Consider the following 26590-nt stretch of genomic DNA (forward strand, 5'->3'; position numbering starts at 1 on the left):
GGATTAATGGCATGTTTGTATTCCAGTTGGATCACACAGACTTAGAAGGTCTTTTGATGTGATCCCTTGCCAGAGCAGCCATGTCGCTGGATTAAAATTCCTCTACAACAAACAAACAAACAAACAAACAAACAAAGGCACTACCACAACAATAAAACTACATATATTGAGGGCTTACATCTCAGGAGGTGCCCTGGATGCAGGCAGAAGTTCTGTTCACCCATGACTAAAGTAGCAGAGGCAGGAAAGGGGTAAAGAGGAAGGGGAGGGGTAAAGCCAGATCAGAAGGGGCACTGGATAGTGGACATGACTGTGTCCTCTGAGAAGTGTCATTAGCAGGAATATGAAGGAAGGGGTGAGTCCACAAAATGGCCGGGCAAAGAACATTCTAGCGAGAGAGGCTGGCCTATAGTGAGGTCAGAGGTGACAAGCCTGGGAGTGGCTTTTAGTCTCTGCTTCAGAAGGTCCTGAGATCTGGGAACTGTTGAAGGCAGCTTCTGAGACAGCTAGAAGAAGACCCCTCCCTTGTGCTTTCCCCCTCCATTACTTAGGGGGCTGTGATACTCATTTTTATTCTTTGGTCTTCACATACCCCCAGCTCCTCCAGTTTCTCAGACAGTGCCTGAAAGCCTCACTCCTTGGGTGTTTCCTGAAGACCTGCCTGGAACAATTTTATAGGGAAGGGATTTGTCCGCTCCTGACTTCCCATCCTGAGAACCGAACCTGACCCTACCTCACTAATAAATATTTATGGGATTCATCAAATCAATGAAAGGCAAGCACCTGATTATTTCATTAAGACTTCCAGGCAGGCCTGGCCTGAGCTGTTACCCTGTCCTCAAACTGTGTGAGCACTCCCCCTTTCACTGTTCTTGTTTGCTGCTGGACACCTACCCCTGTGCCTGGCTGGATGTGCCTATAAACATTCGTGAGATGATTGAACGCATGGGTATGCATGGGTATTATTGTATTCTAAATTACAGTTATTTTCATTCCAAATTACTTTTATTCTTTCTTCACATTACAGAGAGGACATTTTATTGATTCGTTTGAGATTGTATGTGCGTGGAGATGAAATTATCTATGAATTTCATTCTGACACCTCTCAGAAGCCCTGGAGTCTCTTATTTAGTTGTGGGGGGTGGGGACATCGAACAGTCCCATTTAAGAAGGACAGGGCATGGCAGAATTTTCTGGTATACATTTTTTTGTTTTCAAATACTTATCTATTGTGCGTGTGTGTGTGTGTGTGTGTGAGAGAGAGAGAGAGAGAGAGAGAGAGAGAGAGAGAGAGAGAGAGAGAGAGAGATATCTAATGAGTTACGTAGGGTGAATGTGAATGCCAGAGAACAATTTGAGGGCATTGTTTTTCACCTTTCACAATGTGGACTCCTGGTGGTTAATTAAATCCAGGCTTTCAGACCTGGCCCCAAGCATTTTTACTTACTGTATCTTTTTGTCCTAGTTTATTTTCTCAGACAACATCTTGGTATCCATCTCCCAAGTGCTGGGTATGCACTGCCACCACCTCCAGTTTAGTCTCCTGTTCCAACAGCCCCTTTGAGTCACCTGAGTGGCCCCACGGCCCCTAGAGAACGTGTGGGGATGGGGAAACAGAGAATAGTACTGGAGATTTCCCGGAGCCTCACCCGTACAAAGGCAGGGCTGCCTCCTCAGACTGGGCCAGGAGCACAGGCTGGACTGGTAGAGCCTCAGGGATTGCAGTGAATAGCTCAGGTCATGTTGTAGTGGGTATTCAGTGCACGAAGGATGAAGGCAGCCAGGTGTGCTGTAACATGCCTGTAATCACTCAAGAGACAGAGGCAGATGGAGCTCTGTGAGTTCGAGGCTAGCCCAATCTACATAGTGAGGCCACGTTTCAACCTAACCCAGCCCAACCCAATCCAACCAACCAAGAACACAAAAAACAAAAGGCAATGCCGGGTGTGGTGGCGCACACCTTTAATCCCAGCACTCGGGAGGCAGAGGCAGGTGGATTTCTGAGTTCGAGGCCAACCTGGTCTATAGAGTGAGTTCCAGGACAGCCAGGGCTATACAGAGAAACCCTGTCTCGAAAAACCAAAAAAAAAAAAAAAAAAAAAAAAAAAGCAGAGGAGTAACCCCAGAGGAAGGGCCCCCTGATTGTCAGAGCCAAGCCTGCTGGCTTTCACCCTAGCTCTACGCTAACTGTGAGCTAGGAGCTCTGCATACATCTCAGGTACTTTAGAACTTTAGTGTGTGGATGAAGTAGGTGTTGCTTTTAGTCTCTCATCTGTGGCAAAGGCTCTGGGTTCGACTTTCTTTCTTTCTTTCTTTTAGACAGATTTCTCATAGAAAAACTCACAGCAATGCTTTACCTCCAGAAGCAGCTGGTAGGTCAGTGGAGAGCAAGCTTTCTGGGAGCATTGAGCAGGAACATAACATAAGCTCCAACGCCCTCATCCTGGGGTGGAGACTGGAGTCCTTCATCTGTGTTAGACACAAGGGATCCAGCCTCAGGAATGAATGAGTTTGCTTGATATAAGACTGCCTGGGGCCGGGCGTGGTGGCGCATGCCTTTAATCCCAGCACTGGGGAGGCAGAGGCAGGCCGATTTCTGAGTTCGAGGCCAGCCTGGTCTACAAAGTGAGTGCCAGGACAGCCAGGGCTACACAGAGAAACCCTGTCTTGAAAAACAAACAAACAAACAAACAAACAAACAAACAAAAAGACTGCCTGGTTAGGGGCGGTCCAGGGCTTAAATGCAGGCCTCTGGCTCCATTCGTACAGAGAGGAGGCAGGAACTATACAAGGGTCTCAGGGAAATGAAAGTAATGGGCTATATCTATGGTGTATGGATATGTGTGGAGCCAGGAGAGGGTGTGTGTGTGTGTGTGTGTGTGTGTGTGTGTGTTGTGTATGTATGTATGTATGTATGTATGTATGTATATGGAGTATGGAGTATGGAGCCGGGGAGGGCAGGGTGTGTGTGTGTGTGTGTGTGTGTGTGTGTGTGTGTGTGGTATAGCCTGGAGAGGCCAGATACATATTTGGATCACAGGACTGTAAGGACTTGACAAGGCTCCAATCTAAGGGAGACCCAGGGAATAGTTACAGCTTGAGTTCAAAGGCAGCCTGTTGGCAGAGTTCCTTCTCACTCAGGGACTTAGTTTCCTCAAGTCTTCAGGCGGCTCTGTGAGGTCCACCTGAAGTTAGGAGAGCCATCTGCTTCCCTCAGAGTACATCCACTTGAGTGTTAATACCACGATCATCAATAACAACAAAAATTTGTCACAGAAGCATCCAGAATCATGTTGTGCCAAGCAGGTGGGCACTCTAGCACAGTCAAGCTGACACATAAAAAACATTATGTTATCCTTTTACATAATGTTAAAAATACTGAAGGCCATTAATTCGCAGCGTAAAAGTTTGAACACTGTTCTAGGCACATACGCGTCAGTCAGAAAGTTTGTCTCCAAGAGGAGTCATCACACCCAATGCTCCGAGTTCACGGTTTCCACACAGGGCTTCAGGAAATTTCCCCGGGTAAGTAAGAGCTCTCTACAGTCTGCCTGCTGAGGCTGGCACAGCAGGGCCATCACACAAGGAAGGGGGCAAAGGGCTTTGCCTCCTGCTAAGGGCCCTGTCTCCTCTTCTTCTATGACATCTTTTCCTCCCTCTACTTCCAGCCTGTTTGGGGAAGGTGGGGAAGGGAAAGCTGTAAAGGTTTCTTACCTCAAGTTGGGAGTGTGCCACACTCTAGGTCTGGACTGCTGGAGACTGCTGCGTCGAATGTGTGGAACGAATTGGAAAATGAAACTGGGCGCAGCAAAGCCAAGTGGAAGAGCAGAAATTGATTTTTGATCACATTATTGGAGGACCTGGATCCAGCCATACCAGAAGTTATTTACTTAGCTCTCCTATACTTTTATACTATGGAAAATGACAAATTGTCTTTTCTCTAGTCATCTGCTTAAGCAGTTGAGTTTGGTTGTCACTTTGCCCTGAAAGGGCTCATCATTCTGTCTGATACGACATTCTTCTGTGAAAGTAGACCAGCACATAACTGTGTTGTATTTTTTGTTTTGTTTTCTGATCACCTAATTGTTCTAGTTAAGATGTCACAGGTGGGCTGGGGATTTCGAAGATGACTAAGACATATTCCCTGACATCAAGGAGCCTGTCGTCAGGAAGGCCAATTACATGGCAGATATGCACAGGGCTATAAAGCTTCGACACTTATGTGGCTACTCACGGGATCCCCAAAAGAATAAGCATTTGACATGATCTGGGAGCGGGTGAGCCAATTTCAGCTTCTTTTCACAGTCTGAAAGATCTTTGTAGGTAGGGCTGAACTCGGCCTGTGTGTGTGTGTGTGTGTGTGTGTGAGGGTCTTATGTAGATAGCCCTGGCTAATAAGGCTTGCTGTACAAACCAGGCTGATTTTGAATTCCTGATCTGCCTGACTCTACCTCCCAACTGCTAGGATTACAGGTGCCAGGTGCCCTGGAGAGGGTGGGGGAACCATGTCAGTTTGCATGCTCTCATCCAGCTGATCTGGAGGGAGGAGAGCATTTGGGTGAGATGAGACAGGTTGGGTGGGTGAAGCCTGGTACACTGCTGTCCTGCCTCACACTCTGTCTCTCCTTGACCTTCTGCCCTCTCGGTCAGTGTCAAACTCCAGGCAGGTCCTAACGCCCACTGTCTCACAGAGGATGTTCCCAGCATTCATTTCCCTCAAGAAGCAGAGGATGCCCTTGGCCTCCTGAACCAACGAAGTAAGGGACAGGAAGCTGCCCATGGCACATCTGTAACCTATGTCCACTCATGGTAGGAGGTCTGCCAAGAGGCACCAACCTGTTTCCCACAGCCCTTTCGATGCTTCAAGCTGATTTATCCCTGTGTGTTCTGGGGGAGGGGCAGAATTTCTGTGTCCTTCTTCAGCCAGCATCCCTGTCACGAGTGCTCAGCAGCCACCCCTGGAGTAAGTGGAGAAGGCAAGCTCTGTGTGTGAGCGTGTATGTGCCTGTGTGCAAGTGTGTGACCAGTGAGATAGAGTGGAAGGAAGAATGATCAGGAGCCAAAAATGGGAGAATAAAGTGAGTCTTGAGCAGAGAGCATCGATGGCCCTCTCCGTGAGGACCGCATCCTGACCTCAGCAGAAGTCTGAAGCTGAGTCAGCACTCACCCCTGTCTGTATAGGAGATGTTTCTTAGTCACACGTACTTAGTGAAGCCTTCTTTATAGAGCAGGCGCAGAAGAAATGAACGGTAACTGCTGTTAAAGCAACAATTGAAAAAGTTCTGTCAGTATGGCTGGGGATGCAGTTCAGTTAGGAGAGGGGGTCACCTAGCATCCTGAGGCCCCGAGCTTCATCCTCAATACTGCTTACACCAGTTTAAGTCTGAAATCCCAGCTCTGGGGAGGTGAAAGCTAGAGGGCCGGAAGTTCAAGGCCAGCTTCAGCTCAAGGCCCGTCTGGGGTACACAAGACCCTGTCTCTAAAACAAGAGACAGCGATGTCTCAGCCAGTAAAGGCACCTGTAGATTTAGCCTGGCAACCCGAGTTCAATCCTCAGATATCACATGAAGGTGAGAGGAGAGAACTGACTTTTGGCAAGTTGTCCTCTGATCTCTACGTGGTCACTATGTCATGTGTGCCCTCACACGCATCATGCCCACACACAAAATGATAAATAGAATTTTAAAGCAAACCAGGGCTGGCCAGATGGATCATCAGATAAAGGGACAGCAGATAAAGCACTTGCTTCACCAGCGGAATGACCTGAATTAGATCCTGGAAAGATGCAAGGAGAGATCCAACTCTACAAAGTTGTCCTCTGATGTTCATGTTCACATGTGTGCTGTGGCACAGGTGCCCCTCCCTCGGCCCCACCCCACGTGCACTCGTGCACATACAAAGACGCAGTCATTTAAAATAAAAATGTAATAAACAAAATATATATGCTCTCTCTCTCTTTCTCCTCCCCCACCCCGGTTCCTGTGTGCACTCACCCTTCCTGTTATTAGATGGTGTCAGTACCATGTGTGACACTCTATCAGGCTACTACAAAAGAGTATGAAACACCGTGACTGTCAGTATGATGAATGAGATGGCAACTAAGTGACAAAGTGGCAGATAGGGTAGGGATACCCTGGGTAGGGGTGGGGCCATGGTTCCATCCTAGGAAGAAAGACTTCATAGACTCCATCACATGGCTCAGAGTGGCAGTCAACAGAATTATTTAGTTCTGGAATTTTCCGTATGGTATTTGCAAACCACTGCAGAGCTCAGGTAATGGAAAGTATAGGAAGTGAAATCATGGCAAAGTGAAACCCTGGGCTGCCTCCCAGGGAGCTATTGGGGAGGAACTGGTACTTGATCCAGCAGGTGACAGTGTGTCTACCTGGCCAGTGGGGACAGGGAGAAAGAGGGAGACGGCAGCCCGTGGGTCACAGTTAACCAGGGTGCGGAGTAGATGTGACAGTGGAAAAGGACCAGGCAGGAATAGATGTGAGGACTGTGAGAAGATGCGGGGATATAGGGCTGGGGTGGGGTGGGGTGGGGTCAAGTGGGTAGGAGGGCCGAGTGGGTGGGCGGGGCCGAGCAGATGGGAGGGATCGAACAGGTGGGAGGCCCCGAGTGAGTGGGAGGGTCTGCGCTGGTGGGAGCGCCCAAGTGGGTTGAACTGAGTATCTGTGGTGCCATACAAAGGGAAATGCTTGAATCAGAAATGGGAAGTGAAATTAAGGAGTAGATTCTGAGAAGAAACGGGGTGAGAATAGAGAAAAGCCTTGCTTCAGCGAGTCTGAGGTCAAGACCAGGTGAAGCTTTTGATCTGTAGCTTGAGATGTGAGGGAGGCATCAGCCTGGAGCCTGGTTGTGACGGCCAAATGCAGGTGTCAGGAAGGGAACAGAGCATCCCGGGGAAATCCCAGACCTCAGCTGTCCTGGTTAGCACTCCGAGCTGGGCTTGGCTGTTGCATCTCTGGTTGCTCCCAGTCTCAGATTTGCTCTGTGGTTGGGTAGTGAGTCTAGATGGAGAATGAACAGGAAAGCATGGCAGAGAGCTAGTGAGGCTGAGTTCACCATTCACAGGACACAGAGGCAAGCATCAGGGTATAGGACACAAAGACCCTATAGGATTAAAGCATTTGTCCACTAGTGGGTTGACTGGAGGCTGAATCCTGCAGACCCATGCATCACCCCAGGATACCTTCTTCCCAGGGGTCTGCATCAGGCCAAGAGCTGAGCTGTGACCGCACATCTCCCCTCCAATCCCATGTCATGCCCTGGATCCTGCCCCTTACAGGAGAGTCTCTACTTCCTGAATGGAAATCTCCATCTTTAAATCTGCATCTCTCAATTCAATCGTGGCAGGGTGGTTTAAGCCATGAGAATATCAGGTGTTGCTGGTGAGCCAGAATTTTAAACACTATACTGCAATTTCTCTACCCAGAAGCTTGGAAAGAAGGCAGTGTGCTTAAGGCTGAGCCATGAGTCATGAGGATTCTCAAGTCTGTCAGAGAGCCTTTCTTGGACTATGGACTCTTTGAGCAATAAATGCTTATAGATCACACACACACACACACACACACACACACACACACGGAATTGCAGATAGAGCCAGAGCTATTAAAGCCTAGCTATCAAGCTAATATTAAGGCAGCCTGGCACTGACATACGTTACAGAGAGAGACGGTGATATAGTTAGTGAAAGACAGGTCAGTGGGTTCAATAACGTAGAAGCAGTGAGTGCTGGTGCTGTCTCAAGACACATGGCAGTTGCAATATGATGAAGGACACAGGAGGAGAAACTCAAAGGCATTGCAGATATGAAAGCCACTGGGGGAAAAAAAAAGATGTGATTTTTCTTCACTTCAAATCACAGACCCCTGAATTCTATGCATGGACTCCCAGGGATCTGAAAAGGAGTCTTGATGTTACAAAATCTGTATTCTGTCCTTAGGACATTCAGTTGTAGATGGGGTGAAATACATGAAAATAAATGAAAAGTAGCTACCTGAAATTCAAATGTTGAAGCCTGATTTTCAAGGGCATAGTATTGGGAGTATTGGGAGAGAGCTCTTTGGGAGGAGCCTGGTGGGCAAGGTTAGCGCCTCTGGGGAAGGGGGTGACATCATCTGAAATGTGCCTAGTCTTAGAAGCTAAGCAGGGTTAGCCCTGGTTAGTACTTGGGTGGTAGAAGAGGTATTTGTTCTTTTGTTGCGTGGGAATAGAAGATTTTAATGTACAAGTCATCAAGGAGGCGTTCACCAGAGCTCGGATCTGCTGCCCTTCAGCCTCGACCTCAACGAGTAAGTGTTTGCTGTTTACAACATACAGACTACGGTTGCTCTTACAGCCACTGCAGTAGGCTAAGCCAGGTAGGAGTCCAGGGGTGGATGATTAATGGGCAACCAGATGGGTTGGGCCACACGTGGAGGTGCTGGCTGAAAGTTCTTGTTCACCTTTGATCACCACCAATTGGCCCAGAGATTAGCAGCAGTGAGTAGTGATTAGTGATACATGTGGCTAATACCTACTTGTTATTAGAAATGGGCTCTTGTTTATTCAATTAGTGATGCCCCAAGTGAGTTGGCTGGCACTTTTAAAGTTGTTTTTTAAAATTATGTTTATTGTGTTTGTGCACCCAGAAGAGAGTGTTAGGTCCCCTGGAGCTTCCTGACATAAGTGTGAGGGGTGAGGGGGGAACCAAACTTCTCTGGAAAGCAAGAAGTGCTCTTGACTGCTGAGCCATGTCTCCAGCTCCAGCTGAACCTTTTGAATCACTGCATGCTTCGATGAGTAGGTACCAAAAACCCCGTAAAGCCTTCTCCTCCCCTACAGAGCTGGTACCTGGGACTTCATTCACCTCTTTCATGAGTCCAGCTACAGAGTTGAGAGAATCTTGTTTTCCAATACCAACCCTATGCAAAACAAAGGCATCTTTCAGTGTTGTCTAACACTTAAGAAAACATTCACTGTACCGTGCATGAGTGGATCACCTAAAAATTCAGAGAAATGAAGCCTTAAGGGACAGATAATTATATGTTGTGAACTGCTTATTAATGGTGTGCTTGTCAATAAGTAAGTCTGTGCCGTCTGGGAGAACTGTGACTCTCAATGTCAGGCAGTGCAACTGTTGCCCACAGCGAGCATTCTAGAAAACCAAGATGTTGTTCACTGCCGTATTAGGTTAGAAGGATGTGTTACAGTAGCAGCTAAGTGTCTAAGACACTTCTTTAGGTCTAAAATCAGTTCTATAGAAAAACGAACAAACAAACAAAAACAAAAACAAAAGGGGAAAAAACCAACAGACTTAGGGAGAGGCAAAAGACTGTCAAAGGTCTCAGGGAAAGTTGGGCAGAGTTAGGACACCGATTGCCTAAGGAAGAGGTGGATAGTTAGTCTGTAGGGGATCCCAGGAGAGCAAAACTTTGCCCAAATTGCACCCCTTCCCCAGACACAGGGTCTGTCGACTTTGCTTCTATCTGGCTGACATGGGCAGTTCTTATTTTGGGGGAGTCCAGCCTTAGCGAGGGCAGAGGTCCCTTAGGCTGTTCTGGACAGAGTTCAGGGCTGGGCTCTGAGCAGGAGGTGTTGCCTCCTGGCTCCTTGCTGTGCTGTGCATTACAGGGGATGAAGAGAGCTCTTAGCTTCAGAGAATCGGCAGTGATGGATCAGAGTCTGCCTCTTCCTATGAAACCCAGTAGCAGGAAATGGGAGTGTGACCCAAGGGTGGGTTGACCTGTAACCCAGTCTAGGTGGTCATGGAAGGATTCCAGCAGAGGTGACGTCTAAACAGACATCTGAAACAGAACATCAGGCATAGGTATATGATATTCTATAGGTTCTACATGCACAATGTATGCATTCTAAACAGCAGTGTACGTTCTACAGAGAGCAATAAAGTTGGAAATGGGTCAAGAAACAGTCATGCAGGGAGATCGATACTGTGATATTTGAATGGCCAGGGAAGACTCACTGAACCAAGATTGAAGGACAGCGGGGAGAGAGGCATCCACAGATCCTGAGGGAAAGAGAACAGTGAGTGCAAAGGCCCTGAAGTGGACCATGTCTACAACTGTTCAAGATCCACATGGGTGCCACAGGGTGAATGGCGGTTCGCAGCGGTTGTCTATGGGGGAGGGTCTGATCATCCTGTCCAGTGGACAATCCTGGGAGCTGGATGTTCATTTGGGAAAGTTGGAAATACATAGGAGCTTCCTTCCTTCCTTCCTTCCTTCCTTCCTTCCTTCCTTCCTTTCTTTTTCTTTTTTTTTAGAGAGGAGAAACAGAATCTACTATGGTTTAAAGAGATCATTTTGGCTGCTACGCTGAGATTTAATTGTGGAGGGGGAAGACCAGCGGTTTGACTGCAGTAATCTCAGGGAGAGGCTGTGAGTAGCCTGGTCTGAGCAGGCGCCTGCGAATGGTGAACTTTATTGCTTAGTAGGCTTTGCTGAGGGATCGCATGTGGGAGAAGAAGCCCAGGTCCGAGCAGATGCAGAAGCCGTTGACTGTCCTCACAGTGACGGATGGATGGCATTGCCATGAACCAGAGGAGCCGGCGATTAGAACCAGGAGCCTCGTTGTAGAATCTTAAGATGGCAAATGGACTGTTGAGAATGTAAGTAGGGAATCCATATCTCGGGGTCCCGTACACATCCTTGTAGTCATCTTCCGTCAGATGTGTCCACTGCGGATTTATTCTCCCACCACCGTTAGGTTTGCACTGCTTTTAGGTGAAAAGACATTCTTTTTTTTTAAAAAAAATTATAGTGTTTTTTAAAAAATTAATTATTTTGACTGGACAGATGGCTCAGTGGTTAAGAGCACTGACTGCTCTTCCAGAGGTCCTGAGTTCAAATCCCAGCAACCACATGGTGGCTCACAACCATCTGTAATAGGATGCTCTCTTCTGAAATTTCTGAAAACCAAAGACAGTGGTAATCACATTTAAATAAAATAAATAAATCTTTGAAAAAATATTTTATTTATTTTCATTCCAGACATTGTTCCCCCAGTCCTCCCTCCCACAGTTCTTTATCCAATCCCTCCTCCCCTTTGCCTCTGAGAGGGTGCTCTCCCACCTGGGCATCCCCCTTCCCAGGGGCCTCAAATCTCTATAGGATTAGGGCCATCCTCTCTCACTGAGGCCAAACAAGGCAGCCCTCCCATGTGGGTGTGGCTTTCTTAAAGAAAACTCTTCCTTTCCTGAAATCAGGACTGAGTTAACCTAAATGTTTTCCTGAAAATCTCATGTATTTTTTTAAATGCTTAAATTCTTAATATTAAATAATGGGCTGGAGAGATGGCTCAGGGGTTAAGAGATCTGGCTCTCCCCCCCCCCGCCCCGCCCCCCAGAGGACCTGAGTTCAATTCCCACCACTCACATGGCAGCTCACAAACTGTCTGTAACTCCAATTCCTGGGGGATTTGACACCCTCCAACAGACATGCATATGGGCAACACACAGATACAGAGAATAAATGAATAGATTAGGCTTTAGCATAAGTAAAAGTGACTTTGGTGGGCCAATGATAGGGTTCCCCAAACCAAGCACCCTGTGCGCTGAGGCTGAGGGAAATCACCAACTGAATAACCACTCCTTCTCTAGCACCCCCCTACACCCCCCACACCCCACACCTGACCCTTGTCAGGTCTGTCTGAAACGGTGTCTTTCTGTTTCTACCCCAGGGCAGAGCATTTCCCCAACCACTTCCACTGTTCAATAAACCCCTGTTGACTGATTGACTGATAAGAAAAGGCAAGCCAGGTGCAGGAAGTGGAGGTTAGCAGATGGACACCACCTTTTCTAGCGTCTTCTTTAGACCTTCTAAGGTCTTGATTCTCTGGGTGTGGCCTTTGGCTAGCCACCAAGATAGGCTCACACCTGGTACTTTATTTAAATAGCAATGTCCCTGAATCTCATCTCCCGTCCAGGATCAGGGTTTTGTGAAATAGAGCTTGCTGCTTTATTTATCCCCCTTCCACAACAACAATAATAATCTTTATTGTCTATAACTTACATACAACAAAGTATACCCTCTCTAGTTTGTAGTTTCACAAATGTTTACAAATGTATACAGCCATGTAACCCCTAATCCCAGAGAATAAAACATTTCCTAGGTCCCCAGATTAAAGCCCTCCTGTGACTATCGGTCTGTTTAACTCCTAGCCACCCTTTACAGCCAGCCATTTGTTTCCTGACTCAAGATTGACTCAGCACTTTCTGGAAGCATCTATGTGGCAATACAGATTTAAGTCAGACACAGTCACAGCCTGGTGTGGAGTCATCTGACCTAGCTTTAAAAGGATGGTTGCCTGGCGAAGGCTTTCTGGAGGAGGTGGGGTGTGACTTTAATTTTGTCAATGTCTACTTTTAACAATGGTTCTTAAATGCTTTAACCTGCTTTATAGCCAATGCCCACCAGAAGTAGTGGGAAAGAAAGAACATGGGGTGGAGGCGGTGAGGGGTGGGAGGTGGGGGGAAGTGGACCTATTTAGAAAGGTTCTTTAGGGCAACTCCTGTTTATGTTGTCTGGAAATCTGCAGTTCAGTTCACAGGTCAGCAGGCAGTGGCAGCTCAAGCTACTTGAAAGCACTTTATGGATACACCCGCAGTCCAGTTCGGTAGAGTCGGGATGGCAAACATGAATCAGCAGCGGTGGCACAACCTGGTGGAGACAGCCAGGCCTTGGCACAAGTCAGCAGGAGGGACCAGGAGAAAGGACAGGAGAAATTCTCACTCTCTCATTGAAGATCAGTGAACACCCGAGACCCACAAGCATTGCACAACTAGCTCTATAAGCAAGCCAAATTTTGCCTTCGTAACTCTCCGTCAGGTCCTATTTATACCCTCCAAACATCATGTGTCCTCCACAGGTCTTGCCTCAGTGTGTGTATTTATCTCAGCTGACATCATTCTGCCAACCAGCCTGAGTACTCGAAAGCGGCAAGAAACTGTGGCACACCACCAGAAGTTTTTTTTGACATATTCCTCTCTATGGAGACCCAACAAATGCAGCTCAACTATGCAATATAAGGCGGGCCAGTACATGTGTCCTGTTAGCAAAGAATCCTTCATGGTGTCCTTTCACGTGCTTGCTTTAGCAGAACATCTCTCTTGTGTCTGCTCCAGGTAACCATTCTTTCATGAGTCTGCCTTGGCATGAGTCTGTGTCTACTTCATTGCAACACTCCTTCATGTGTTTGCTCCAGCAAAACGCCATCCAACCAACTTTCCAAAGAATCCTTACGTTTCCACTTCAGTGGGGAGCAACACAGTGAGGTGGAGAAAAGTAGCCTCAATCCCAGTTGACAAATGGGAAAACAAAGGACGTGGGATGGGGGAACCGCATGGTGCCTCCTCATCTCTGTGGTGGTCAGGGTCAAAAGCCAACGCCTCCATCCCAGAGTTAGAGAAGGGTGTTGGCTGGTCCTGAACCATTTTCTTCCTCCTTCTCCCCCTCTTTCTTTCTCTCCCCTCTCTCCCTCTCTTCCTTCCTTCTTTCTTCCTTTCTTTTTTCTTCTTTTTGTGGTATGATTTTCGAGACAGGGTTTCTCTGTGTAGCCCTAGGTATCCCAGAACTCACTCATCCTGTAAACCAGGCCGGCCTGCAACTTAGAGATCTGCCTGTTCCTGCTTCCGGAGTACGCCACTACCATCTGGCCCTGGAGCCATTTTCTAACTCTGTGCTGCTTCTCTGACATCTGCAGAAGGCAGCCTGCTGTTTCTCCGGGACAGGTATCGGTCCTGCTTGCTTTGAGCAGAGGAGCAGGAGACCCATGTAAGCAGTACCTGGTATTCTGTGAACATCGCAAAGAGACCTCATGGGTGTGCTGGCCGGTCTTGTGTCAACTCTACACACAAACTAGGATTATTTAAAGGAGGTAATCTCCCACTGAGAAAAACGCTTTCTTAAGACCTAGCTGTAGGGCATTTTCCTAATTAGTTATTGTAGGTGATACCATCCCTGGACTGGTGTCCTGGGTTCTATATGAAAATAGGCTGAGCAAGCCAGAGGAAGCAAGCCAGTAAGCAGCACCCCTCCATAGCTGATACATCAGCTCCTGCCTCCAGGTTCCTGCCCTGTTTGAGTTTCTGTCCTGACTTTCTTTGGTGATGAACAATGATATGGAAATATAAGCAGAATAAACCATTTCCCTCCAACTTAGTTTTTGGTCATGGTATTTTATTGAAGCAATAGAAACCATAAGACACTGGGTCACTTAGAAACCCATACCTTTTGCTCCTGGGCAACCTCTCTAGAGTCATCCCCCAGGCCTAGGCTTATCAATACATTTGCTGTATTTCACTCTCTCCAGTGAGGTGGTAAATGGTGTGAACTGTGTCTGGTCTGCTATAGACGTGCTCTACATATCTGCTCTGTAGCATTCTCTAGAACATTCGGCTGGCTTTGATGAGCTGCTCTATTTTAAGCAGCACGTGTAAAATAGCAAACTCCCCTGGGAGTAGCTTCATTGGCAGGTTAGAGATTTTTACAGCTCAGGGTACGAGCCTGTTATATCTTTTTTTTTTGGGGTGGTGGGGGGGGAGATGCTGAATACATGCTAGAATTGGCAGGTTCTCCCTTAGTCACACAGAGTAAATGACAAGGAGGGATGCGACTTATCATCTCAGTAATAAAAGCTTTCCTTTCACACCAAGTGTTGACTGAAAGAAGGAGAGACCATCTCAGACTGGGAGTCAGAGAAGGGAGGTTCTGAGATCCTGACAGGAGCATCCAGTTCCTGTTTATTGCTGGAGTGTGGTTTTCCCTGCATTACACCGAGCCACAGCCCTCGGACTTTAAACACTGTTGCAACGTTGCCGTTATCCTTGTCCTCTGGGTTTCTAGGTGGACTGAATTTTCCTGCTTTGTCCTGGGGAAGATTTACAGTGACCCCCAAATGCATGTGCAAATGCCTTTAAAATAGGTGTCTTCTGGCAACTGTATTCTGGACTAGCCTGTCTCTGGTCTCTGATATTTGTATAACTCAGACTTGGCATTGATAGCACTTTAAGGTCCGGACATCTTTCCATTTGGAGATGTAGTGAAACCTAGAGGTAGTTTTAGTTGCATCCTTAAAACCCTCCTGTTGCACACACACTGTTATTATTAACTTTATTATTCATGAGCTAATTTGTCAGCCCATGACTTATAGAATAATTCAACATACCCACTTTCCAGTCCAACATGCCTAGCCTTCTCTTTCCTGTCATCGGAATCCTAACTGTTATGGTTAAATGTTAGCATCTCCATGGCACTAGACTCTAGCTATGCCAATGCTGTGCTGGTTAGTGGCGTGACACATCCAGTTGGTTTCTCTACTGTCGAGATTCCCACTGTTCTGACTTCCTAACGAGTGAACTCAAAGCAATCGGAACCTGAATGATCTCCTCGGTGTGTGTGTGTGTGTGTGTGTGTGTATGTGAGAGAGAGAGAGACATACAGTGACAACATGGGCCAGACGGCTGTATGTACCATGAGCCATGCACTCAGATAAAAAAATGGTTGCCATTCTGTTATAACTTGTAAATACCTCACTCTCCATCAGTTAATTACATGTCCCAAACATCAAACCACTGAAATATCAGCTTTGAGCATCTGTTAAGTCGTGACTATCTCTACAAGTTGCCAAATAAATCTTGGATAGAATTGTATTTACCTCCATTTAACAGAAGCCAGCTCTGTGACTGTCCCAGTACAAGGCTGGACTCATATGACTTTGTTATCTTTATTCTTTTTATTATTTTTTAGACTGGTCTCATGAAAATCACTCCAGTCTGGCTTAGGACTCACAGAGATCCTCCTGCCTCAGCCTTCCAAGGACTGGAATTAGAGACATGCATCACTACGTCTGTCTTCTTGGTTGTCTTTAAAAAAATAAAACAACAAAACAAAAAACATTTTTTGTTTACAGTATCAAAACAAAACAAAACAACAACAACAAAACAATCCAGGGCCTGGAGAGGTGGCTTGGTGGTTAGGAGCTCTGGCTGCTTTTCCAGAGGACCCAGGTTCTAGTACCCACACGACTGTTTACAATTGTAACTCTCCTGGAATCTGTGGGTACCAGGCACACATGTAATATACAGACATACATGCAGGGAAAACAGCCAAACACATACAACACAAATAAGCAAATCTTAAAAACAAAACAAAACTTCAGAGAACTTGAAAAAAGTCTCTCATGACATTTTTCTTTAATATCCCCCAAACAACCGAATTGTGCCACATTCCTTTGGGTACTGCAGAGGGAACAGTACCCAGCCAGTGATACAGTCAGTGTACGGACTTTCTGTCAGAGGGTGAGTGGCTTATCCACAGTAGGCACAGTTGCCAGGTCTGCCTCCACAGGAAGTGGTGAAGGTGAGTGGCTGGCTGGATCCTAGCAGCAGGGGCTTCTGGGATGATGGTGTTGGTGAGACGTCTGGAGAAGATCTTGTGAGGCTTAAGGACAGACTTTCATCTTGAATATGAACAGAGACCCATGTCAGATTTCTAACTTCGCTGTAAGGGTCAAAGAAAAAGAACATTTTTCTCAAAGCCACTAGTGTTATTGGTAAGCTGGTACAGCAGCTGTGAGAACCCAAGGTACACTGTTGTCCTGTTTCTCAGAGGAGGTGCCAGTGCTTGGAAGCATTTACGAGGAAATGGCAGTGATGCAGAGAGCCCTGTGCTACAAGGAGCTTCACAAGCCAGCCGCAGAGGCAGGTACATACATAGAGTGAAGGAGGCCCCAGGCAAACCAGGGTGATGTGAAGACTGGGTTTGTCTATGGTCAGTAGACCCAAGGTGAGAGGGTGGGGCTCTCTTCAGCGGGAGGTAAGGGAAGCAACCCAGGACTCCCGCTGGCGTAGCAGACCAAAAGCCAACTGACTGAGTGGCCCATGAGCACTAGATCCTGGAAAGGCGAGCCCTCCAGGGTGAGCTGTAGTTGAGCCACACCTGGAATCAAGTTGCTGAACAGCACCCAAGCCTCTCATTTCATGATCTGTACTCCTCTCCCTGGGCCAGCTCTCCTTTAAGGTGGCCAAAGCCACGGTCTGCTGACACAGGACTGTGTGGCCGTCCATGGAGCGGTCCCGCTCAGGAGATGATCAAGCAGGGCCCCCCAAAATCAGAAGGCACGTATGTGATGTGTATGCAATTATGTGTGGCACATATGCTTTTGTCCTCTTCCCTACCCCAGTTCTTTGCTAACAGAACATGGAACCTGAGTTTGCTCCAGGAAAGCCCTTAGATCTGAGGACAGTGGGTCCTTCACACAGGTCTAAACTGTGATTGGGCTAAACTGAGCAGGGCGCTTTGCCTAGGACTGTATTCCCCATCTCCCTTTTGCTGTTAGGAGCAGCGACGACAGAGTTCTGACATGGAGATTCTATGTGGGACAAATTTTTGCATCCCGACAAAAGCCATGAATTTTCTATTCCCATCCCTTCCCTATCTCTTTCTTAGAATGTAGTTGCTTGACGACAAGACACTTGGAACTGCAGCAGCCATCTTGCTACCATGAAGCAACGTGCTGAGGGTGACTGAGGGGAGAGACAGGAAGTCTCTCCAGGCTCCCGCCTTGAGCTGCCACTTGTTCCAGGTAATTCAGTGCCTTTATTGTTCCGGCCAACTTGAGGAATCTTACAGACACGCAGCCAGACACATTCTGACAGGACTGTAAAGGTGGAGGGAGGCCTGCTACATCTCCAGGCTCTGAAGAGAAGCCTCGAAAGGCAGCATGTTGGCTCACATCCCTCTGACTCTATCTTCAGACAGAATGGGTCAAGTTGTTCCCTCTCTATCAGGTCACCGTGACCCTGCTCTCGTGATCACATGTGTTCTCTGCCTCTTCCTGCTCCAGATAATCCTCCTGTCTCAAGGAGAGCCAACCTAGACTCTGTCTGCAACATTTCTTAAAATAAAAAAATGTTATTTATTTTATATGTCTGTATATGGCACATGCGTATGGAGGTCAGAGGGTAATTTGTGGGCAGGTTCTTGCCTTCTGCTCTGTGGGTCCCAGGGACCTAACTTAGGTCACCAGGTTTGGCAGCAACTACCCTTCCTCGTTGAGCCATCTCACAAGCTCTACACTTGTAAAAATACAATTTATTTACCACGTGTCTTTGAGTGTGCATTTATGCGATGGTCAGAAGGTGATTTGTTTTTGTTGTTGTTGTTTTAAGACGTTTTACTGGTTATTTGTGAATTTCACATCACGCACCCCAATCTCACTCATCTCCCCTCTTCATATCCACCCTCCAGCCTTCCTACCCATTCCCCGAAAGAAAATAAGATAGAATAAAAGAAAGAGTCTTTCTGGAAGCTGCAGTGTGTCACAGTGTATCCCACAGTCTACCCTTTGGCCACATGTCTTTACTTGCACATGTTGACTGCAGTGAGACACTGGTCTGGTTTGAGGCCTTCCGCTTCGACTACAACATCAATACTGAATCCTCACTGAGACTCCTCTCCGATATCCTGCTGTTGACCTGTGTCGTGGGGATCACGCAGCTTTGGGATCTGCAGGACCTGCTTTTATACAATGCTTCTGCAGATCATAGATGGGGTCGATGTTGGGGTGGGCCAACTCAAAGCCCTGCATCTGGGCCTGGGAGGTAGCTGCGTGCCTTCATCACCATGGTGAGGTCGCCAGCATTGTCCTGGCTAGTTCACCCAAGGCCGTAGCCAGCTAGGGGAGGGGTCAGCTTTCCTGCTTTCAGGTCCTCCGGGTTAGCTCACCACTTCCCACCCCTCATGCCTTTGCCACCAGGGTCAGCTCTATGGTGATGTGTGAGGTGAGGAGCAGAGCCTAAGTGCTGCAGACAGCGAGGGGCGGGGCCAGCTCTCTCACTTTCCCGACTTCCATTGCAGTTCATCTGTCTGCCAGAGGTGAGGGATAGGAGGTGGGAGTGGAGGGTGGGCATTTCTCCCTCGCCCATGTGGGGCTGCCAAGGTCAGCTCTACTGTGGCGCCCAGGCAAGGGGCTGTGTCAGCTTAGCCCAAGTGCTTCAGTTGGCAGTCCGGACCAGGAACATCCGTGTGATCTTTGGTGCTAAAACAGGCCTGGGACATCAAAACATATCCCGGCTGCCATAGGACCACGAATCCAGACATGGCTCCCAGCAGCAGCCTGGACCCCAATGTCCCCAGGGCCCCGGGATGGCAGCGCAGGCAACTCAGATTACCATGCACCCCAACGACAGCACAGCCTGCAGATAGTCACATGGTCTTGGTGGCAGCCCAGACCTTTAGTGGTAACTCGGACCACAGACATCGACACAGACCCCAGCAGCAGCAGGACCACAGGCCCGGACATGGCCCTTCGTGGCAGCCCAGGCCAGGATCTCACCAGGGCCTCCTCACATCTGCCTGTTCGTCACTCCCGTCGAGTCTCCAGTTTACCTTTCCCCATGTCCTTTCCCATCTCTCCCCGTGTGCCCTGTTGTTCCCAGCTCTCCTCCACACGTTTGTCCGTTGTGCCCTTGGCAGGAGCTTGGGTATCTTACCTCCAGCTGAGCTGCCAGAGTGGCCACGGTGGACAATTGGGTATTTTTTTTTCTGGCCACCATAGGCTGGCTAGCCAGCCCCTGGTTTTTGTTTGTTGTTGTTTGGTTTTGTCGGTTTTTTGTTTTGTTTTGTTTTGTTTTTTTGTTTTTCTTTTGAAACAGGGTCTCACTATGCAGTCCTATGTAGACCAGGCTGGCCTCAAACTCACAGAGATATGCCTGCCTGCCTCTGCCTTCTTTATTTTTTTTCTTTTGGTTTTTCAAGATAGGGTTCCTCTGTATAGCCCTGGCTGTCCTGGAACTCACTTTGTAGACCAGGCTGGCCTCGAACTCAGAAATCTGCCTCTGCCTTCTGAATGCTCCACTAAAGGCATGTACCACTCCTGACCTTCAGGGGACAACTTGTGAGAGTAAGTTCTTTTTCCTTCTGTGTGTTGGGACATGGTCTCTCTTATTATTCTGCTACTGTGCTATGTCTGCAGGACTCTGGCCCATTCCCCATCTTTAGCCATATCAATGCTGGGGCTATAGAAGTGAACATGATGTCTTTGTCGCCGTTCTTTTGCTGTGAAAAGACACCATCACCAAGGCAACTCTTCTGAGAGAAAGCATTTAATTGGGGGTTTGCTTGCAGTGTCAGAGGTTAGCCCATTATCATCATGGTTGGGAGCGTGGTGGCAGGCACGGCAGAGGTAGGTGCTGGAGAAGTAGTTGAGAGCTACATCCTGATCCACATGCAGAGAGAGCGAGATTGGGCTTGGCATGGGCTTTTGAAACCTCAAAGCCCACCCCCAATGACACACTTCTTCCACCAAAGCCACCGTTCTAATCTTTGTAAACCTTTTAAACAATTCCACTCCCTGGTGACCAAGCATTTAAATATATGAACCTTTGGGGACCTTTCTCATTCAAACCGCCACATACAGGTTCCAGGGGTTGGACTCAGGATGTCCTGGTAATATGACAAGTGCTTTGACCCACCAAGCTATCTCACACATACCCTGCAACTTAATTTCCATAGCTAACTAAACATGACATCTTCATAAATAGTGTGTCCTGGCCACAGATCCCAGGCAGCTGGGTATGAGCACCTTTGAGGTCTAGCATCCCTCATGCTGTACATGTCTAAGATTTAAATGAGATCAGGCACACATGCCGGTACACAGCTGGTGCTCAACAGGTGCTTTCTATCCTCCCATCTCCCTGAGCCTGACACACAGCACATACATGTAGTAGCTATTCATTCCATGAAGAACTGGTCCCAGTGTCTCCTGTTTTGAATCTGGTCTATACAGTTGTGCAACCATGACCTCACACTCACGATCCTTCTGCAATGGCCTTCGGAGTTCTGGAATTACAGGCATGAACCACTGTTCCAGCCAAACTCAAGGTATGAAAGCTCTCAACAACATTTCAGTGCTTTAGAATCCAGTTTTATTTTGATTTATTAGTGTGTGTGTGTGTGTGTGTGTGTGTGTGTGTGTGTGTGTGTGTGAATGAGTGCAGGTCTGTGCATATGAGTGCTCTTGGAGGCAAGAAGAGGGCGTCTTATCCCCTGGAACTGGAGTTACAGGTGACTGTGACTCACCCAGTGTCAGTGCTGAGAACTAAACTCAGATTCTGCAAGAACTGAAGCTCTCAACCACTGAGCCATCTCCCTGGCCCCAGAACTGCCAAACTTTACTGCATCCAGATTTTGTAGGGAAAGGATGAGCTTGTGCCTTTGGGTGTTCATGTTTAGATGGAATGGTTAACCATGATATTGGAGATTACTTTTAAATATTCAAATGTATACACACCAAGTAGGATTCAAAAAATAGTAAGCAGATACCGAGTTGGTGTCCAGAGTTATGTGTCAGATCTCACTTCCCAAATCCTGGGTTACTCACTCTTGAAATACACATCGCTGCAGCCTGAGGGAGCTCATAGTGCCTGCAGACAGGTCAACACGGAGAGGATGAACAACAAGCCTGGATCTGTGTCATCTTCCAAGCGTTCGTTCAGACCATCCTGATTGACTCAGCGTGGAGCAGAGCCAAGCCCCCAGCCAAGCCCCGTGAAAGTCTTGTGAATGGGCATGGCAAGTATACTCGCTACCCTGTTAGCCTAAGAGCAACATGGTTAGTTAGTTGCTAACATGCCTCAAACATCTCACCTTTAGATGGCTTTGGAGCTCATGAGAGGTCCCTGCACAGGACAGCTGGGCAGAGACTGGAAGGGACCTGGGAGTCAGCTCAGAACTTACCCAGACACCAGGGTATTACCCCAGGGTCCCTGAGCAGGACGGGAGGGGCACTGCCTCTAGAGCAGGCAGACAGCAGCAGGTGTCTCTGCAGGTGTGGCTTTTAAAAAAGGAAAGGGAAAGCCTGTGGGAGGTGAGCTGGTAAGTCCTGGTGGGACATGTGTGTCCTGTGGCCAAAGCATGAACTTTGGTAGCTGGACCTTGCTGATCAGTCGAGGGAATGAGTCAGACATAAGGAAGTGGCCAAATAAGGAGATGGACCCCGGCGACTAGCTTCAGGAATGTGGAAGTGCCTAAATAAGGGAATCTGATGGTTTAGCAAGGGAGAGGGAATGAAGGGGAGGGCAAGACCTTTGGGTGCCATGTTTGTCATGCTTGGGTATGTTAAGGAGCCCTTTGGAGACACTGTAACCAAGGGTCAGCTGTGCTCTTAAACTGGTGTGTAATGGAGAAGTGTAATGTTCTGGACTGTAATGGCTATTCCTGGTTGTCAACTTGATTATATCTGGAATGAACTACAATCTAGAATTAGAGGGCTCACCTGTGATCCAGATCTTGAGGCTGGAAGACACAAGTTTCCTACCTGGAACTTAGGATGGAAATTTTGAGGCATAGCAGCCATGAAAAGCTTAGGTCCAGGCAAGGTAGTACACACATTTAATCCTTTAATCATGAGACTGAGGCAAGGAGATCTCTGAGTTCAAGGTCAGCCAGGGACAAAGCAAGTCTCAGATCCAGGTATGGTGACATACACCTTTAATCTGGTCCACACCTTCTGTGGAAGCCTACATATGGACATTTGAAGAAGGAAGATTCACTCTTGCGTTTACTGTTGGAACCTACTTCTACAGAAGACCAGCTGAAACAACTAGCCTTGTGGGACTGAGAAACTACTAGATCCTTGGACTTCCCATTCACAGCTGACCAATGTTGGGGTAGTTGGACTACAGACTGTAAGTCATCACAATAAATTCCCTCAATATAGAGAGACATTGCGTAAGTTCTGTGACTCTAGAGAACCCTGACTAATAAATTCATGGACCAAATGGCCACCTTATAGGGATGTCTGAATTGGCTGTAAGCATTGACTGACTTTGTGAAGTGGAAGGAAAGGAAGGTTCCAGAGACTATTCTTTTGCAGTGCATACAGACAGACAGACAAACAAACACAGACAGACACACCAGGCTAACTATCCACCAATCAGTGATCCTGGATAGGGATTTCTAGGCCAAGAGAATTATTTCTATAACCAATCCTGAGTTCATGTGACATGGTATGTCATTCAACTGCCACCCTGAGGACACCTTAATAGGTCTACAGAGAAGAGCACACAGAAGCCCCTTGAGATAGGCACTAGGGATGCAGGGTATGGAGGTTTGAATAGGTTTGACCCCCATAGACTCATGTGTTTGACTCTTTGGCCCCATAGGGAGTAGCACTATAAGGAGATGTGGCCTTGTTAGAGGAAGTTTGTCACTGTGGGTGGGCTTTCTGGGCTTCTATGCTCAAGCTACATCCAGGAACAGTCCCTTTCTGTTGCCTGCAGATCAAAATGTAGAACTTCAGCTCTGTCTCCAGCACCATGCCTGCCTGGATGCTGCCATAAGTTCCACCATAATGTACTAAACTTCTGAAGCTGTAAGCCAGTCCCAGTGAGATGTTTTCCTTTATAAGAGTTGCCTTGGTCATGGTGTCTCTACATAGCAATAGAACCCTGACTAAGGCAGAAGTTGGTACCGAGGACTAGGATATTGCTGTGATAGGTCTGACCATGTTTTTATGTGGAGGAATGCTGGCTTTGGGACTCTGGATTAGGAGAACAGTGGAATGATTTAAGTGCTACTTAATGGGCCATCCTAGTAGAAACATGGAAGACAGTGGTGCTGAGGGAGCTTTGAACTGTGGAAGCTCAAGAGGTTTCAGAGGAGAAGAGTTTTAGTTTGTTGCCTAGAAATAGTTCTTGTGATATTTCCGTGAAGAATGTGGCTGCTTTTTGCCATTGTCCAAAGAAAAGGAATTCTCAAAACAGCCTAGTATAGGCTTGACCTGTGGTTCACTCTTATGAAGAGCATTTTGATGACATAAGGAAAGCTGAGCAAGGAAAAACACAAAATGTATGGTTCTGGTGTAGGCTGACTCTTTAAAAACCTACGTTAGTAAGGACTCTCAAGTACTTCGACCCCCTTCTAGCCCACTGTCCAACGTAGGGGGGAAAGATGGTAAATAGGACAAGGGGATGTGGGCCTGTTCAGAAGCAGTTCTTTGGGGGCAATTCCAATCTCTGTTTGTCAGGATGACAACAGTCCAGTTTAAAAGTGTCACCGAACACAAATTAGCAACGGTGGCACGATCAAGCAGGAACTGGATTTATGCCTGGAGTTCTGCTGTGCCTCTCTCAGTGAAGATCAGCAAAGACAAGAATCCAAGGAAGAGTTGGAGTCCTACTGATACCCTCTCCAAACGTCAAGCGTTCTCTCTTGGGTCTCAGTAAAACATCACAGGAGTCTGCATCCCATGACACAACCAGAAATTTCCACTTTATTCAAAAGTTAACGAGTACCAGGAAGTACAATAAAGCTAATCCATTGTTCAAGGAGATAAACAGATTAAAGATATTAAATGGAATTAAGGGAGTGGTGACCTCAGAAAAGTACCCATCCAGCTAAGTTTCCATCTTATGAAAGGGAATTTTAAGAAAAGCTCAGGTCCAGGCTTGAAGGTCCATGCCTTTAATCCCAGTACTCAGGAAACAGGTCTGCAGAGCTCTGAGTTCAAGCCCAGTCTGGTCTAAAGCTATTAAAAATATAATTACATAGGAGGGCCATGTTCTAGCCCCAACAAGCAACAGAACCTGGCAGCTTCGGCCATGTGGTTCTAGCTTTAGAGTCAAGGATAGAAGAAAAGGGCTACGAAGTCTCCCTCCATGACTAAGGAAAGTCAAAGGCCAGGCATGTAGCAGGGGTGGCTCTGCAATGGAGGCCCGGAAAGGTCACTGTGTGAAGCTGTGAAAGTGAAGCCTGGCTTTCCTTGGAGACCTTAAGATGCTGGAGATGTCAGAGCTGTGGGATGTCTGCCAAAGAGAGCTGCTAACAGGGAGTAGAGCCAGCCCATGAGAAAGAAGTGTGTTGTCGTCAACAAAGCAGAAAACAGTTGGTGATCTGAAGAGTTTTGACGTCAGACGTGGAGATTCAAAGTTTGAGGCTTGCCCAGCTGGTTTTCAATCTTGCTTTGCTGCCTGTGGATCAAGATGTAGAACTCTCAGCTCCTCTAGTACCATGTCTGCCTGGATGCTGCCATGCCTCCCACCATAATAATGGACTAAACCTCTAACTCTGTAAGCCAGTCCCAATGAAATGTTTTTGTTTTTAAGAGTTGCCTTTGAGGGCGGGCTGGGGGACATGCTGGGGAGATGGTTCAGTGGTTAGGGTCACAGACTGCTCCTCCAGAGGACCGGGGTTCAGTTCCCAGCACCTACAGGGTGGCTCACAGCTGTCTGCAACTCCAGTTCCAGAGAATCTGACTCCCCAACACATGCAGGGAAAATACCAATGCACATAAAAACAGTAATTTAAAAAGAGTTGCCTTGGTCATGATGTCTCTTTACAGCAATGAAACCCTTACTAAGACACAGTCAGAACATGGCTAAGTGCCCATGCTTACCTTCAGGCTTTCAGAGCTGGAACTTCAACTGGAATTCTTCTCATGTGCAGTGTTGCGGGCATAAAGTGCACAAAGGAAGCTAAAGAAGGTTGCAGGATCTCAGATGGACCTAGGGGGCACCTGAGAGCTGCGGGCTTGGAAGGAACCTCAAAGAGTCCTTCTTCCCCATTTCTTCTTACGTGTCACACGGGTTTGCTGCCTGCTGCACACAGCATTGGTCAGTGTCTTCTCTGGCTCTGCTTGTTGTTGAAGCCAAGCTGCCTGAATGACCTAGGTCACTTGCTACACTCTTGCCTGACCCTGCTGGTCATCCTCTCTGGCCTGTGACGTCAGACTTCTCACTGTCTTTGGCAACCACGGAGACAGAAATGAAGCTGTTTGAAAGAGACACCATGCCCCTCCCTTTGCGATCAGAGTATTGAAACAGGAAGTAGAATTTCCCCCCAGAAACTCTTTCTGGGAAAAGGCATAGGCTGGGTCCTTTGCCAGGCAGAGGGAAAACTTTCCTCTCAGAAGGGACCACACAGCTCTGACTCAGTAGGCTGCCATGCAGGAGAGATTGGAGCCCAGACTGTGAAGTACTAGGCTGTGTGCCAGTTGGACTACTTAATTATTCATGTCTTTTGCCCTCTATTTAAACCCTGACCTTATGTTAGGACCCAGAAGATAGAGCTAGGACTGGAGACCTTTCCCCAGTGAGGCCACATTGAGTAAATCTCTTTTCTTTGACGTCTCACTATTTTCGTGTTTGTTGGATTGGCTATTGTCTGAACTGGACTTGGCAGGGTTACCAGGGCCAGGCTCCGACCCTAACAACTCTGGTAACATCATAGATTATCACATCCCTTCAAATTCATGCCCACCGGGGACCACAGAGTCTCATTTTAATTGAAAATGAGATCAGTGGTGGAGCACACCTTTAGTCCCGGCACTTGGGAGGCAGAGGCAGGTGGATCTCTCTGAGTTCCAGGAGAGGCTACATAGAGAAACCCTGTCTTAAAAAAACTAAAGAGAGGGAGGGAGAGAGAGAGACAGAGAGAGAGAGAGACAGACAGACAGACACACAGAGAGGGAGAGAGAGAGAGAGAGAGAGAGAGAGAGAGAGAGAGAGAGAGAGAGAATAAGTTCTTTGCTCATATTAATTACAACGATGTCAGTTGGGGTCGAGGTGGATCCACTGAGCACCATGTAT

Source organism: Mus caroli, unplaced genomic scaffold (assembly GCF_978045245.1).
Source record: "Mus caroli unplaced genomic scaffold, Mus_caroli_1 scaffold_9, whole genome shotgun sequence".
NCBI lineage: Eukaryota > Metazoa > Chordata > Mammalia > Rodentia > Muridae > Mus > Mus caroli.